Source organism: Falco biarmicus, chromosome 11, assembly GCF_023638135.1.
Source record: "Falco biarmicus isolate bFalBia1 chromosome 11, bFalBia1.pri, whole genome shotgun sequence".
Taxonomy (NCBI): Eukaryota; Metazoa; Chordata; class Aves; order Falconiformes; family Falconidae; genus Falco; species Falco biarmicus.
This window is the reverse complement of record NC_079298.1, coordinates 33,933,253-33,945,062: the sequence shown is the minus strand read 5'-3', so window position 1 is coordinate 33,945,062 and position 11,810 is coordinate 33,933,253. Positions and strand designations below refer to the sequence as shown.

At 40.2% G+C, this 11,810-nt stretch overlaps 1 long non-coding RNA gene across 1 annotated transcript; it reads left to right on the top strand.

The window, feature by feature from the left end:
• The first annotated feature begins 781 nt into the window (after positions 1–781).
• Positions 782–10,996, top strand: LOC130157087 (uncharacterized). Its single transcript, XR_008824695.1, has 3 exons — positions 782–894; positions 2,240–2,406; positions 8,888–10,996. It is a non-coding gene; the product is annotated as an uncharacterized LOC130157087 (long non-coding RNA).
• Positions 10,997–11,810: the final 814 nt, after the last annotated feature.

Below are 11,810 nucleotides of genomic sequence, written 5' to 3'. Positions count from 1 at the left end.
GGAGAGGTAAACTCAAAGCAGTTTATGAGGCTGATCACCTTGTCTTTGTAGGCCAGCCCATCCTTACTAGCCCCAGGAGCTGTGATACTAACCTTATCTGTAAATTTGGGTCACTTGTATTTTGTCTTTGTGATTACACACACTTCATTTATTCGGCTTCACAGAAAAGCAGAGGGTGTGCAGAGACTAACAGCACCTCTCTCAAAGGAGGCAAGTAGGAAAGGGCTGCTGAAAACAGCAGGGAAAAGAGAGATTCACCTGTAAGGTCATTCCATAATGAAGCCATAGAATAACATAGTCTGGCAACAGAACAGATGTTTGCAAGAAAATAGATTGTATGGTATAACATTTTTTCACAGAAATTATCTTTATTTACATAGTTTTTTTATGCAGGTGTTATGCATTATTGTAGCAAATTTAAAAGCTTAGAATCTGATCTTTTTTTTCTGAGCCACAAAGGCAATATTTTGCCACACTATTTATTTAAACTACTGTAATCAAAACTGTCGCTTGCTGTGGCCAGACATTTAGGAAACACAGCAGTTCCCAAAAGTCTGCAGAAAGGTTTATTTTTCCTTTGACTACTCAGACAGTATTTCCTTTTAGCCCTGTCATACTGCTCTTTCCACCAGATGGTTTGCTGGTTCCTATTCTAGCTAAGAAGGATTTAACCAGCTTGAATTAATCCCTACAGTTGTCATCAACTAAGTGTTAATGCTCTGACACTGATCTAATCCTTTGGGATTTCTTTCCTCTCTGCCCCTGCCGTGCCTTTTGGAAAGGGAGGGAGAACACTTGTGGTGATGAGCTGACAGAGAACAACGTGATGCTGTGCTCCATTTCAGCAACAAGGTTATGGGTGCCCACCAGGCACTGCCTGGATAATCTAGCCAGGTACGTTTCATATGGTAGATGTAAGTGATTAGGATACAGCTTTTCTTATCATAGGAAAACTCAACAATTTAAGTGACTATATGTGAAGCAGAAGCCAATGCACGTGTAGACTTTGGTTTCTTGCTCTTTTTAGTTTACTCAGGCTATCCTGTGTCTTTTACACATCTTTCACACTGTCCAATTTTTTAAATTTTCCTCTTTTAATATATTCCCTTTTCAACTTTCACAACTAGAGTCTCTTTTAAAATAGCTTTAACTCTGTCTTCTTTCCTTCTAGAGTCTGTATTTCCTATTGTACTGCTGAGATTATGAATCCAATACACCTGCATGCCCTCTGTGTGCATTAAGAACAACTCTTGGAATTTGGGTCATTAGCATATCGCTAATCTCTGGAAACTAATTACAAAGTGCATGCCCAATTTACACTGACCTTTTTACCATGTGATTTAGAAGCCAACTAAACAACTGACTGGCTCTTACTTTTCCCTTCCCACTGTCCCTCAGGGAAGGCAGGATTACTGGGTGTTGCCAGTAACTACAGGTATCACCTGGCTGGCACTTAAACATTACCATTTCTTACACGATGTTGTCACTTGGTTATCAAGAGAAGCTAATATTCGGGAAGAAAAAAAATCAGATTAGAAGAAGCCTCTTTCCTACTGGTATAGCCCCTCTATGGTAAACCTTGCCTTCAGGAAACATTTTAGCTCCTTCTGCAGAGTGTATCGCTTCTGCTACAGAGCAATCTGGGAAGCATCTATATATAAACAGGATGATTATTCAGGGGCAATGTTCCTCCTGTCCTTGCAAGAAATCTATGCACAACAGAGAAATTATTTGGACTATTATGTTTATATAAGAAACCCTTTTCTGGAGGAGTGATTTTAAACAATTTAAACCATTTTAAACATGGCATCAGTTGTTTAATTGTGACAAAATCTTTTCAGCAAAAATAGGCAGTCTGCTACCGCCAGATTTGAAAGCAGTTGTATTTGAAATTTTTTGCAAATGCTTTGATTGCTAGGTTTATAATCTTGCCTAGGTAAATTGTCTCAACAGCAACCAGACAACCCTAGACATGCTAGCTTTAGTAAACTAAACATGAAGTAATTCAGCAAAATTTAGACTGTGATCTCACATCCACTGAATTTAATAACCATTCACAAGTATGAAACTAATACTTTTAGACATTTGCAGGATGAAGTTCTAAAATAAACATTTCCAGGTACTGAATGAGCAATTTCAAAAGAAAAGCCTTTTCTGGTTAGGGCTGGGATCCTGAAAGAGTCATTCATATTTCCAATTTTACCTTTTCTGTCAGTTGTTTTTTTTCTTTTTTCATTAGCATTTTAAGGACCACAACCAAGGAGTTTTTGCAACAGAAGTGTATATTTATTCTACTTCCCTGCAATGCTTTCAAGAAGATGCAAAGGAATTTTTGCTCAGGTTTTCTAACACTAAGTCTTCAAGCAGCAACAGGTCATGCAGGACTTCTGCCCAAAAATGAAGCAGGTGAGAACATGTTGGTTTAATGGAAACTTCAGCAAGACTGCTGCTGCTATGACCAGCTTCCAGTATTAGGGTTTCGGTTATATTTATATTTCTACATGTATATGATTTTCAAAGTTCTCTCCTATCCCTTCACGTGTTTATACAGGTTGTGTATTCCCTCTCTGTTGTATGCCCTACTTTGGACCTCTTTTCTTCCCTACTGCAAGGGTCTCTCATCCCTACAGGCCTGGGCTCTGGCCTGTCATTCCTTCCACAAAGGAGAAGACAAACACACACAACATTTCAATCCGCTTTTGTGAATTACAGCTCCTGAATTTATATAGCATATGAACAGGGATACGAGAAGATTAAAAAAAAAAGAAAAAGAAAAAGAAAAAAAAAAATCACAATGCAATTACAAATGGGGGAAAGGTTTAGTGTGCTAGGGCACCTTTTATTACCCATTTTCACATTACACAGAAGTTTGTTGTGTACTTTTAGCTCAGACTGAATTTTTGCTCCTGCTGCTCTATTCTAAATAGTACTGTATCATGTAAAGATCCTCAGTGAGCTGTGATTAGGATTAAACCAATTTTGGTGGGCTTTGGATGAGGCTGGAACTGTTAAAACTGAACATTTTTAGGTCTGAAATCCCTTTTCCCTCCCTCATGTAATAGAAAGTTTGCTTAAAGTCAGGAGCTGGCTCTCCTCTCTTAGTTTTTGCATTTAAGGACCTTTTGTTAGTGAGCAGAAGCTCGGGCAGCGTTTGCAAAGGTCCCAGCTCAGCAAAGCACAGCAGCATGACTGATTTTTGATGTTAAGTAGGACCATTTTACGCAAAATGATTATTCACACCATTACGGGTATGTCTGTGGTATCTGCATGAGACATACAAACACGAGTTGCAAACACTGCCCTTCCTCTCACGTTACTAATCCCTTTCTCCTAAAAGTTGAAAGTATAAATGGAAACATAGAAAGGAAAATTGGAGGTTTGCTCTGCCCTCCGATTTTCAGACACACACACGCCGTAATGGAGACACGAATGGCCATTGCAGCACTAACTTTTCTTACACACCTGTAGCAAAAAACATGGTTTGACTCAAGCTACATGAGCTCTCATATAAGAAGTGCAATGATGACGATTAATTTACCTCAGATTTAATGACAGGCTGTTCTTGGACAGGGTGCTGCCAGAAAGCCCGGCTCCAGCACGCTCCCCACCACTGCCACCCCGACGCAGCAGTTAAACCCTCTGGCCCTGTGCCCGCTGCAGTTTTGCACTTATATCATCCAGTGTCAACCACACTGCAGATCTGCCCCAAATTTACCTTGCCTTGACCACCCGGGCATGCGGCTGTCCCTCCATTATCTGTCTTCTTCCCTCAGGTGTCTGTGTCTGCGTGGCTGAGGAGGTGTCAGACTCTGGCCCCTGAGCAGCCAAAATGGCTCTGGCCAGGCCGTCCCCTGAGGCGGCTCAGGCTGCGGCAGGGAGGAACATGGATGCCACAGGGGCTGTGGGAAAACAGCCCTGGGCAAAGAGGAGGGATGGTGCAGCCAGCGCTGGGGGAGGAAGGAGACCCTGAAGGGGGCTAAAATGAATGAGGAAAAAAATACCCTAAGCCAGAAGGGGTGGGAGTGACTGTTGATGAAAGGCTGTTGGGTGCCCTGTGGGGAGCAACCAAAGACTGCAGCCTGAAGGAAGATGAAGAGAAACTTTCTGTTTTAAAACGGTGCCTTCCAGATGCCCTTTCTAACCCAAATCTCCTTGCAGCCCGAGGGGGAAAAAATCCCTTCAGGAGCTCCCCCTGGCCAGCACCGGGAGGGCGGCCGGCATTGCCCCTTCCCCTCAGCAGGGCCGGGGGCCATGGTGCCTGGCATCGTGCAGTGGAGAACAAGCTCCCCCAGGGAAGGGAAACTTCCCCAGCAGAAGGCAGCTAGGCCAAGGATTCACACTCCGGATAAGTTTAAAAACACTGGCATTTTGCTCAGGTGAAGACGCAGCTCCTTGTGGTGATGTGAGTTTCACAGGAAAGCAGACACCTTTCAGGCTGCCCCGTCCACTGTGTTTTAATTAGCGGCATCTTCATTCCACATTTCCCTGTGCAGCGGAGTGACTGATGGAGGAGGCTGCGCTGCCTGCCTCACCGGCACCATGGCCCCCGCGCCTCCCACCGCACGCGTGTCCCTGCGTGACCATGGTGTGCCCGCCACTGCCCGGCGGCTGCTGGTACCAACCTGTCCTAAAAGAAGTGCATTTCCCCCCTTATGCCAATGAATGATAGAGTAGATGATGGGACTTGCTCCACGTCAACAGGAGGGACAGTTCTACATGATCTTTAATTAAAAGCATTTCCCGTTCTTAACAGTTGTTCAGCAGGTATGATTAGTTACCTACTACCTCTAGCTTAATCATCCGTAATGTCAACTGCTGTCAACTTATTTTATTCATGTGTATATGTTTATGTAGATATTCACTGTACCTCCTGCCACTGAATTCCCCATGTGTCCGTTAAGTACTGTAAGCCTATAAATAAAACCCCAGTAGCAAATAATCACAAGAATTGATGCTCCATCAAAATTATTTCACCCAGCTCTGCAGAAAGTCTGGGCTGAACAGCCCGAGTCCTCACAGCAATAGTTTAGTCTGATAAAACGGTGTTAACCTACTGATTGATACATGGTGATCTAACATTTATGATTCCTCCAAGGTGGCAATGGAAATAGCATTCCCCTTAAGGAGGATTACCCTTTTACTGTAATGCTCCATCTCCTTAGACTGAGTTCCTAATGCTTGTTTCTTTCTGCTGTCTTCCAGAGGTTGAGCAGATTTTCTTTGGTTGTATACAGCACATTTACTTGCAAATGCTTTCAAAGTTATGGCCATGATTCTTATCCTCTAAAGACTGTTAATTAAAAAATCCACTCATGAACATTGCTGCATTATTTTGCATGATGTCAGTGATTACTTCTGCTATTACTCAGGACAACATCTTGTGTAAACCTGTGTCTCACAATTAATAAGACAGTAACTCCTGGTCAGGAAAGAGAGCCAGCAATTATTTTACTCACATTCTTCACTGAATTTAAGCCCTGACATGTACACCCGTTCACGTTAAATACCACTATGGTTACGGTCTTTTATTCAAAGTAAGTATAAATGTATATTATTTTAACCAAACATAGAGATCTGGCTAGAACATGTAGTAACTAAGATCCTTGGTCTTGTTGTAACCTGTAACAGTCACCACACTTTCCAACAGTCTGGTTCAATGTTTGCTTTTAAGACTGCTTTCCCTTCTGCTCACTGTTTAAAACAGAGAGAGAGTTCATCCATACTAGTGGGTGCGTGTTGCTCTACACACTGCCTCGTCTTCTGCCGCGAGAGGTAAGAAAGGGTGCAGAGGAGCACACGTGCAGGATTGTACAGAAAAAGCACACACACATGGGAAAAAACATGCCCTCGTGCTGCATCCTCCCCACTCAAGCAGCCTCTGACAGAAGGCAGAAGACTTCAAACAGCAGTTTGCTTCCCAGCGTGGGGGGGACAATGGTGGTGGCAACACACAAAGATAAAGCAAAAAGAATCAGTGGAGCTATTTCTGCACCGATGAGAGGTAAAGCCTGTTCCTCTCAGTTGTCCCTCACAGGAGGAAGTTTTGGAGAAGATAAGAGATAGCAGATGTCTTCTCCATTAAAATCACCGACTTGATCTTTACATACTGATTTAATGGATGCTAGCATAAAGGAAACAGAAAATCTGCGCTCTATATCATAACCCTTCTGTCTGAAAAATCCCTGTGCCTGGAGTTGCTGGCAGAGTCCCAGGGCAGCACAGCACACCATACTCTTCTGTTCAAAAAAATACAGTGGACTCAACAAATACCATTTGATTTAAACACTTTCCTAGACCTTTGTCCTTTCTCACCTCACAAAGGCTTGAAATAAGTCTTACAGCCTCAGTGTCTGCTTGGGTCAGTAAGTCCCACGTGGCTCTGGACTAACCAGCTACCCACAGGACCAGAGCTACCTAAAGCCCTTTTTAGAGGTCCTCGGCTAAAAAAATCCCTGGTAAATTAAAATGCATGGTTATTCTGTATCCCACTGCAGGTACTAATAGGAAATTGCAAATTTATTCTGGTGAAATGTGCTGTAACTTAACTATGTCAGATACCTTGTTTTGTCAAGTTAACAACAGGTTTTTACATCCATGGCTTTATTACAGGAATCTAGAGCTCTGCTTTCAAAGGAAATAGCTTTAGGCTGCATCACATGTTATGTACCTCCATATGGTGATAGTTATAAAACCCTTTTCTTAGACATATCCAGGAAAACTCAGAGTTGCTGTCAAGGCTGACATAACAGTCTGCTTTATCTCCTCAGTGGATGAACAGACTAAAATAGCTGCCTTCTCACAGAATGCTAACACAGTTCTGTTTCTATATATAAGCCCAAGGATTTATTGCAAATCTACTGATAAAACTAGCACTACAATAACTTCTGCAGACTACTTAGTGATTTTTTTTTTCCCCTTTAAAAATTTTGAACATGCTCCTAGTACTTCTCATTTAAAATTTTTTTCAAAAGTTGCTTTAGGAAAACAACTTTTCTCAGTGCATTGTGACATTTCCTAATTTGACAAGAACCTCAGAAAGCAGACATGAATGGAAAATGCTAATTCATGTATTTGGGCTGAATCTATCAGCCACAGAAGTGACATCAGTTATATATATGCCTCAACTTATCAAGTGTCCATCTAATATCGTGCCTGAATCAATTCCAGCCCTGTTGGCAGTGGTAACGTCCAACCCTGCATGGCCAGAATTTAACCTGGTGACCAGCTTTCAGAGGACTGCATATCACTGCCAGTCACATGAACCATGCTGACTCCCAAACACCTTCCTCTCCTTTATAGCTTTGCCTGAAGCATTAGTAAATCTTCCTTTTAACACATATTCTACGTATTGTTAATAGCTAATGGCATGCCGGCACCTTTCTCCTCACCTATTTCTAGTTCTCCAAACAAACCTTTATGCAAATCTTTTTTGGTAACCTGAAAATAATCTTAAGGGTCTTTTCCAACCTCAATGATTATATAAAAAAAGGGAAAATAAATGGAGTTATTTATGGTAAGCTTTTCAGGAGTTTTTTCTTCTACCTTCTTCCAAATTTCTTCTTTCTCTCTGCTGTAGTTACTGACAGGTTCTAACTACTTCCTCACTGTGGACACAAGTTTGAGGTCTGATGTAATTCTGACAACAATAGACCACACCTTTCCTTGGCAAGTTTCTACAGTGTGGTAACAATTACTGTGTCTTGCGCTTGGAGGGACGGGTAAATAGGTAAAACGCAGCTGGATTTGCAAGTGCTATTATATAATGCACCCAGCTTGAGCTCCAATTATCTAGTAATGAGAATTTTTTTGTTTTTTAAACTTCTTCTGAGTAAGCTCTTTTTCTGGAGCACATCAGAACAACATAAGCTTTAAATGTGAGAATCTTCCTTTAACACTGTTCAGCAAGTGTTTTTCATTTGCTGGTAATTAGTAAATGCTGGCCTAGATATGCCAAAGCTAGAGCAGAACAAAGGTGAAAGAAGCCTTGGAGAAAGCCAGAGGGGAGGTGTATTGCATCTTGTTTTCTATCTCAACAACTTGTTTATGATGTTCCTTTCTTTTTGTATTTGTATGTGGGTTTTAGGAGTTGCATGTTTGTTTTTTTTTTTAATTCCTTAGTTTTCCCTAAATACATAAGATCATACAATGAGATCATATTCGCAGGCAATTGTGCTGGCCATCACCTCTACATCCTTCCGCCAGATAAAAGTCTGTACAGAAAAACCTTGGCTAGCCAGACATCTGAAGCAGATCGCAATTCGGGAGGAGGTGGGGTGGATGTTTGCATGTCAGATCTGGTATAGTGACACTTGCATTTCCTTTATTACTCATGCGCTGACTACCTAGAAATCACTTTTAATTCAGATAATTATACTGTTGTTAAGCTCTGATATTTTGCTTTTAGTGCCTCTGTATCTTGCTCACCTCCCTTCACTGAGATGACTGGTTTTTACCAAGGGAAGTTTAAAAACTGTCACAGAAACTGATGCTGAGACACCCAGGAAAGTGTAAGATGTTCCCTTCCCTAAAAACATCAAGAAGAATAAAAATTAAGAAGAGATTTGGCAGCACAGTTTGCATTTCCCATTATTATTTCCATTGTCTGCATGTTGGAGATGACAAGAGAAAATAAGCTGCTCTGAAATCTTTTTGTTGCTCCTGAATAGTCTAGTTCATCCCTACATCCAAACCTCTCGTTATTCACACAGGCACTCCTACCGTTTTCACCTCCTTGCTTTGTTTATCCGTGATAGCATGATTGAGTACATTTCTTCCTTACCATGCAAGTAGGTGTTATGATTTACGCTTTGTTTTCTTAAATAACCTCCTACAACAGACTCCTTTTCCTTCAAAACATGATCTCCACTGCGCTTTTCTTTTTTCACAGGCATCAGATGAGGTCCCATCCACGTTGTTGTATATCTAACCCTAGAAGAGAAGCAGCCCAGGTAGAACGGAGCAGTACTTACTCAGCACTGAGAGCTGTCTGTCAGCCACAACCTTGATGTAAGAAGCTGATTGAGGGGCCACGGGGAGAAAGGAAGAGTTCAATCTTCAAATCTCTTCGGTCCTTGTCCTTTTTATTTTAAGATTTGGGAGGAGAAATACTTGCCCCTCTGGAATAGAACAGAAATCACATTTCTACCTGGCCAGCACAAATCTTACACTTTTTCAGCCCATGCCAACGTGAGTGTGAACTGACAGCTTTGTAGATGAAAGTAACAAAATACCATCCTTCAAACCAATGATTCACCACCGAACATTTCATTTTCAGCTACTGAATAGAATTAAATCATTGCAGTTTGCACATGTCTGCCTATAGCAATTTCAGGTTGTAAGTACTAGTGCTGATCTGTGACTTTGCTGTTTTACAACTCAAAATGACAGAAATCTTCCATGATATGGTACAAGAATTTCCAAACCAGCTAAAAAATATGTACTACTGTAGATGAAAAAAAGTATTATGTTACCTTAAAGAAAAAAAATTACTTACTTGATAGCTACTGCTGAAATAAAGCAGAGTAGAGTAGACAGGAGGATTAGTATACTGTACTTACCATTAGATACACACTTCTCAATTAGATCTGCTATTTCCCAAACACATGGATAGTATTTACATTACAGATAAATTATACTTAGAGAAAACATTCTGAAAACTTTGTCAGTAGGTAAATATTTTGAGCTAAATGTTCAAGTTGAATTTCAAACTTTTTTTGCCCAGTTATATTGCATCACATTCTACTAGGCAATGTTTTCCTGTTAAGCATCCTTCTGAATTGGTTTTGCGCTGCTTCTTTATTCTTAACCAATCTCTAGAGAAAGTTCACAGAACAGGGATTTATCATAACTTTCCAAATAAAAACATCTGTCCTAAATTCTGCTGTCATAACAGTCACAAGGTCTCCCAGCCCGTTTAGCGTGTGTGTTGTAAGAAGGAAACCTACTGTCCTTACAAGCTCAAGAACTTACAAACTTTTAAGTACAAAGGAACAAAGCTAATCATAGGCTGTCACAATTCAAATACCCCATATAGCTTGCCTAAAAAGATAAGCTCTGCCACAGGCAAGTGCAGAAATCTATGTGGGAAGCAGACATTAAGTACTTCTATTTCCCTCCTCCTTGTTTTCAGGTGAATTCACTTGACCTCCTTTGTAGGGGGCCACTTTATACACTTGTGTATAAAATAGAGAAGACTCATGTTTCCTCTGAGTTTGCCATATACAGAGGCTGTTCTGTAACATAACCTTGTCAAAGCCCTCTGCACTCGAGGAATGAAAAAAGGTTGTAGCAATAAGGCAGAATTATATTGTTTTTCTGATAAAAAGACCCAGCAAGTTTATATTGCTTCATCAGTATGAGGCAGCTTCAACTCAACTAAAACTTTTGTAACCCAAGATACACTAATGGGTTTTCTTGTTTGTCCTGGAATCTGGACCCTTCAGCCTATCACTGATCTATTTTTGCAACATGTAATGCCATTATTAGTTAGATACCTCTATTCTCTGACCATGAGAACTGAATTATATGTACCGCAATAACATCTTGTTTGCTTCAAAAACCTAAGAGCTCTTCATCTCTGTTAGTTATCTTTTCATCACTGTCATAATAAAAATGGATACATATTTGAAAATGGGTCATGTAAAAAAAGAAAAAGATCTTCCAGAAATTATGCCCCAGGACATAATCATAACTCTTACATATCTATATTTCAATGGGTTCAGTGGAGCTACAGCATATTAAGTAATTCTTTTTATGGTAGTCAGTGAACAGAAAATATTTCAACATATTCAGTAATGCTTCATCACTCATTCTTTACACACTATAAGAGTTTATTTTCCAATTTATACTTACTAGTTTGGTCTCAGGAGGTTAGTGGTATTTTCACGTATTCATATAAGCTCTTTCATAAATGTAGTGTCATGACTAATTGTGTCATCACCCAAGATGGATGTAAAGCCTACCAAGTTCTTTTCTAAAATATTGAATAAACCTTATCTCACACCAGGGATTTCTTGGTTTAAAATGTCTTCAATTACTTACTGTGCCTAGTAGATTCACAAGCTAGCCAATATTTCCTGGTGACTTAGAGGAAGAATTCTTTCAGATAAACATATCCAGAAAGTAACACTTGTTCACTAAAGATAATGCTTCCCACCGATTGTGTTAACAGCTAATGTTTCTTACATCTTGAACAATTATAGTCTTGAAAATATTTACAACAATTTTTATCTTCCCTTTTTCCTGCACCCCCCCACCCCCTGGTGTCATATGAAATCTGACTGTGTATAACTGACTTTTTGAAATGTCCTGGATATAATGGGGAGCCAGGCTGTTTTCACATGAAATCATTTTAATGGATTTTAGGTAAGAATCTCTCATTCCACCTACTAAATATGGTTTATGTTAGCTTCAGCTTTCAAACCGCCTGAATGCATGAAGTTGCCTGAAAATTTACAGTGTATATACTATGAGGTGATACCCAATTTAGTTTATACTATGAAAGTCTGATCCAGTTCCCACAGAAATAAATTAAAAACATTGTGTTGACTTAATGAGAATTGGATTAGACCCTAAAAGGGTAGGTGTCTGCTTATATGAACAGAAAGGGGAATATGGTATTTCTTTCAGTCTTTAAAGTGAGAATGAAAATTCATTAATCTCTTATCAGAGAGGAGATAGATAATGGCATAATACCAGTGAAGTCCGCAGAGATAGACTGATATAACTGCTTTCAGATTAATCGTACCATTCTGACAAATGGTGCAAAACGATAGTGGCTGTTACAGCTTCAGGTTAAAATCAAGACACAA